The following is a 6,000-nucleotide window of genomic DNA, read 5'->3' on the forward strand; positions in this document are numbered from 1 at the left end:
TAATGTACAAACTAAAAATCCTCATTGGTCGGTGTCAGGAATAGTGAAGATGTATCTAACGCACATCGACTGTTAACGCTGTATTATTCCACGTGTTCTCTAATGCAGGACGCATGCAGAATTGGCTGGTTGCTTAGCGGAGGTTAAAACTCCATAAATGTATTGATCAATGGGCAGACTGTGAAGGGCAATCCACTCCGAGTCTGGATCCTGTCATGTGCACAATGTCTCAGAGTTTGTGTTCTCTTGTCCACACCAAACACGTCTCAACAGAAACTTAAATCGAAGCTGGCTCACGACCTACTAACCATTCTATAATCCATGGCTCTCGGGCATGGCGAGAAGTGTGAGCTCAGATTTCCAGCCTTCAATTCAAGTACCTTCAGTTAAAGGCCCTTTAATTTACACGGAAATATATGATGCAACTTAAAAAAACGCATTCTGTGCTGGTCCATGTTGGGCTAAAGACAATCCATGAAATTCCAGAAGGTAAATGACATTTGGAAATGGCCCGTTGTCAGTAGCTTATGCGGCAGGGCACTTCATTTTCACACAAAGCATCATCGGTCAAGGTAAACACACACTGAGGACATCTATAATTATGATGCAAACCAGCCTTAATGCGACCCCAAGTAAACAAGACAAAGACGACGCTCATTCACGAATGTTGCAAGAAGCAGTAGCAATCGGTTTGAAATGTAGGGGTCCCTTTCTCATTGCTATTATTTCTGTTTTCTCTGCTGTTTGGGGTATCTTGTTTCGTCTGCCACTGTTGTCTATTAAACTATTTGGCTTATTGTGGTTGTCTTGCTCCTGTTTGCTGTCTGTAGTTTAGTGTTCTAGCGATGTTTGTTATCCCACTGTTTGGTGTCTGCCTTCCGTTTGTTGTCCGATGTCTAATGCTTCACAGCGCATTTCACGTGAACAAAGCGACAAAGCGGCGTAGGAGAGGGAAAGAGATACAAGAGAAAGACACGGGGGAGAGGAGGGACAGAGACACGAGGAGAGAAAGGACAGAGACACGGGGAGAGAAGGGACAGAGACACGGGAGAGAGGAAGGACAGAGACACGGGGAGAGAAGGGACAGAGACACGGGAGAGAGGAGGGACAGAGACACGGGTAGAGGAGGGACAGAGACACGGGGAGAGGAGGGACAGAGACACGGGGGAGAGGAGGGACAGAGACACGGGGAGAGAAGGGACAGAGACACGGGGGAGAGGAGGGACAGAGACACGGGGGAGAGGAGGGGCAGAGACACGGGGGAGAGGAGGGACAGAGACACGGGGAGAGGAGGGACAGAGACACGGGGAGAGGAGGGACAGAGACACGGGGGAGAGGAGGGACAGAGACACGGGGAGAGGAGTGACAGAGACACGGGGAGAGAAAGGACAGAGCCACGGGGAGAGAGGAGGGACAGAGACACGGGGGAGAGGAGGGACAGAGACACGGGGAGAGGAGGGACAGAGACACGGGGAGAGAAAGGACAGAGCCACGGGGAGAGAGGAGGGACAGAGACACGGGGAGATAAGGGACAGAGACACGGGAGAGAGGAGGGACAGAGACACGGGGAGAGGAGGGACAGAGACACGGGGAGAGAAAGGACAGAGACACGGGGAGAGGAGGGACAGAGACACGGGGGAGGGGAGAGACAGAGACACGGGGAGAGAAGGGACAGAGACACGGGGAGAGAAGGGACAGAGACATGGGGAGAGAAAGGACAGAGACACGGGAGAGAGGAGGGACAGAGACACGGGGGAGGGGAGAGACAGAGACACGGGGAGAGAAGGGACAGAGACACGGGGGAGAGAAGGGACAGAGACACGGGTAGAGGAGGGACAGAGACACGGGGGAGAGGAGGGACAGAGACACGGGGAGAGGAGGGACAGAGACACGGGGGAGAGAAAGGACAGAGACACGGGGAGAGAAGGGACAGAGACACGGGGAGAGGAGGGACAGAGACACGGGGAGAGAAGGGACAGAGACACGGGGAGAGGAGGGACAGAGACACGGGGAGAGAAGGGACAGAGACACGGGGAGAGGAGGGACAGAGACACGGGGAGAGAAGGGACAGAGACACGGGGAGGGGAGAGACACGGGGAGAGAGGAGGGACAGAGACACGGGAGAGAGGAGGGACAGAGACACGGGAGAGAGGAGGGACAGAGACACGGGGAGAGAGGAGGGACAGAGACACGGGGAGAGGAGGGACAGAGACACGGGGAGAGGAGGGACAGAGACACGGGGAAGGGGAGAGACAGAGACACGGGTAGAGGAGAGACAGAGACACGGGGAGAGAAGGGACAGAGACACGGGGAGAGGAGGGACAGAGACACGGGTAGGGGAGGGACAGAGACACGGGTAGAGGGACAGAGACACGGGGAGAGAAGGGACAGAGACACGGGGAGGGGAGAGACACGGGTAGGGGAGAGACAGAGACACGGGGAGGGGAGAGACAGAGACACGGGGAGAGGAGGGACAGAGACACGGGGAGAGAAGAGACAGAGACACGGGGGAGGGGAGAGACAGAGACACGGGGAGAGAAGGGACAGAGACACGGGGAAGAGGAGGGACAGCCACGGAGACCATGTAGGCCACGGGGAACAGAGACAAGAAGACCACGGGGGACAAGGATATGGAGGGATGCGGAAACCATGGGGCGCACACAAGACACGGACACCAAGTAAATAGATAGACGCAGGCCGCGGCGCACACATACATTGAGATCACGGGAGACACAGACACGGGGAGGGGGGGAGACACGGAGACCACGAGAGACCACGAGAGACGACGAGAGACCACGAGAGACGACGAGAGACGGGTTCTCACCACGACCAAAGCTCGGGGCTCACTCGATCCGGGGAGCGCGAGGCTCCAATCGACGGCACTCGGCTCCGGCACTCGTCTGGAGGTGCGCGGGACTCGGCTCGGCCGGGCCGCTCTGTGGCGGCTCCGTCTCGCTCCGTCTCGCCCCCGCTCGCGTGACGTCACGGACGCCGCTCGCGTGACGTCACGGACGCCGCTCGCGTGACGTCACGGACGCCGCTCGCGTGACGTCACGGACGCCGCTCGCGTGACGTCACGGACGCCGCTCGCGTGACGTCACGGACGCCGCTCGCGTGACGTCACGGACGCCGCTCGCGTGACGTCACGGACGCCGCTCGCGTGACGTCACGGACGCCGCTCGCGTGACGTCACGGACGCCGCTCGCGTGACGTCACGGACGCCGCTCGCGTGACGTCACGGACGCCGCTCGCGTGACGTCACGGACGCCGCTCGCGTGACGTCACGGACGCCGCTCGCGTGACGTCACGGACGCCGCTCGCGTGACGTCACGGACGCCGCTCGCGTGACGTCACGGACGCCGCTCGCGTGACGTCACGGACGCCGCTCGCGTGGAAAAGGGGCGGCCATCTTACCCAGGGTGGGGGGGGGGTGCGAAAGTTCTGAAATAAAATTCCATTGGGAGCCGTCCATAAATGACGTCACGCGATTTTGGACGATTTTTGACCCTCCTCCCCCCCTCGTCAAACGGCGCCACAAAAAGTCAGACCCCCCCTCAAATATGACGTCACAAAGCTCTGCCCCCCCCCCCCTAAAACCATATTTACATTTTGAAAATAAAACATGCTTCAAATCGCTTTAAACTATTGTCATTGTAGTGCGTATTTAATGTGGCGCTGCACTCTGATGTTGTAGGAGAAAACATTTATTAAAAAGGCGTTGGAAAGCTGAAATCTTGCATAAAATTCATTTGAAAACATTCATCGTCTAACTAAAACTGCAGATGTTCAGAATATTATATTGAAATTCTCATAATTATCAAATATTAAAAGTAATTATAACTAAAAAAAATACTTGAAACTTTGTAGTAGAACGAAGCAAAATGGAGAGTACAATTATAACAATCACATTCATTCCACAGAATGAAAAGCCCTGGCAGAATCATTAGAATCAAAGTGTTTAAAAACAATAATTCAAATAATTTTCAAAATTTCTGCTTCTCCATTCTCCCATGGAGAAGCAAAATGCTCCTTTATGGAATAAAACAACAATTACTTTTTAGCGCATAAAATACTAAATCGTGCGCACGATATACTGAATCGTGAGTGGTTTAAAAAATAATTTCCATAAGGGAACTCTGTAGTTACATTAAATATCCTAAATGGTTAACTTGAATTTCGATTTAAAGCTTTCGTGACTGCAAGGATTCATCTTCTTTGGTTCTTTCGGTAAAGTCACGTAGAATGAGAACAAAATAATAAATTGATAAAATAAAATAACACAATAATATTCTAACGACGTTTCGGCCACAACACAAGCGGCCTTCATCAGGTGAAGGGGACGAGACTGTCTGGAGGACAGCGCTGGAGCGAACACAGCTAAGCTCAGACCGCGACCTTTAAGCTGTGTGAGAAGAAACAAAGCGCCTTGACAAAGGAATTAGCATAGAATTTAGCATTGAAATGGCTGAGTGGTTAAATTCAGTCACTCATGGTTCATAGTAGGGCAATGGTGAAAACAAGAATTACGCCATATTCAGGGTGCAAATAATTTAAATTTCATAATAAAGGTTTTTGGGTTAGATCGCGTTTATTTATAAATGTGTCGTAACCCTCCACCACCCGACACGGCCAATCAGCAAAAAAAAGTGTCACGTTGACAAAAGACAAATAATTCACTACTTTAGCCCACCGGTGTGTTGAAGAGTGAATCCACATTTACAGTTTGAGTACTCTTCAACACACCGGTGGGCTAAAGTAGTGAATTATTTGTCTTTTGTCAACGTGACACTTTTTTTGCTGATTGGCCGTGTCGGGTGGTGGAGGGTTACGACACATTTATAAATAAACGCGATCTAACCCAAAAACCTTTATTATGAATTATATTGGTCGCGAAAGCCTACGTGTTAATTTAAATTTCATGGAGGAATAATGAATGATGTAGGACGCGTTGGCTAATGCACGCCTGACGTCTATTTAGTTGGTACTGCACGATGAATTATCCCTCCATGCTCAAAAAAGGATGTTTGATATCTTTGTACACAAAAACTTTTCTCTATATATTATCATAAATGTTATCGTAACATAATAATAGTACAAAAATGTAATACTGATATTAAAAATGAATATTTAATAAACAAATGTGTGATTTAAAATTCTGTCGATTGACATGAAAGGAATAATAGTACTTACGTTTTTAAAATTCTTATTCGAAACTATCAAGCGTTATTAATATAACGACTGCATTAACATTTTATTCTCTATAAAAGTGTGACGGAGTTTGACTTCCGGTTCTTAAGTTTAACATTATAACATCATCTATACTAAAAATAAAAGTTGACCTTTATAAATGTAAATAATACAAACGTTAATAATGAAAATTAGTAAAAATTAGTGTTGTTATAACAATTATATTTAATTAAGTCGAACGTGCTTATATTCATATTCTTAGCTCTTTCGGTAAAGTCACGTTGAAGGGAACAATAAAATAATAAAATATATATAAAACAATAAAAATTATCACGACGTTTCGACCATAACACAAACGGTCGTCATCAGGTGCAAACCGACACACCTGATGACGACCGTTTGTGTTATGGTCGAAACGTCGTGATAATTTTTATTGTTTTATATATATTTTATTGTTTCCCTTCAACGTGACTTTACCGAAAGAGCTAAGAATATTAATTACTGCAGTCACGAAAGCTTTAAATCAGTGTTTATATTTATTTAAAGTTGCGCATTTTGATGTGACGTCACATTTCTGAACCCCCTCCCGCCTTTCGTCACACATCGTCACAAATGTCTGACCCCCCCCCCCCCCCAGGTGTGTGACGTCATTTATGGACGGTCCCTTGGGGCAATCAATAAAAAATTGATTTATAAAAAAACACACTGCGATTGAAATAAAAGGATATTAAAGCTTAAATGACTTTCGTTTGCCTCTGGTAATGTTTTGAGATTCCGAAATGAAGTGGTCAATGAACAACGTACAGAGGCATC

The 6,000-nt window shown here is 48.7% G+C and overlaps 1 protein-coding gene across 2 annotated transcripts in view; it reads right to left on the reverse strand.

Moving 5' to 3' along the window:
• LOC116939349 (F-box only protein 34-like) overlaps nucleotides 1-3,035 on the reverse strand; it is a 52,352-nt gene extending 49,317 nt beyond the window's left edge. Inside the window, exon 1 of one of the 2 annotated variants that reach the window (XM_076065158.1) lies at nucleotides 2,825-3,035. The gene's annotated coding sequence lies outside the window, so the exon portion shown is untranslated. The remainder of the gene's footprint in view (nucleotides 1-2,824) is intronic. The other variant, XM_076065159.1, reaches the window with a different exon arrangement.
• Between the last annotated feature and the right edge of the window lie 2,965 nt (nucleotides 3,036-6,000).

The sequence above is a fragment of the Petromyzon marinus genome, chromosome 6, assembly GCF_048934315.1.
Source record: "Petromyzon marinus isolate PM22_M1 ecotype Great Lakes invasive population chromosome 6, UKy_Petmar_22M1.pri1.0, whole genome shotgun sequence".
Taxonomy (NCBI): Eukaryota; Metazoa; Chordata; class Hyperoartia; order Petromyzontiformes; family Petromyzontidae; genus Petromyzon; species Petromyzon marinus.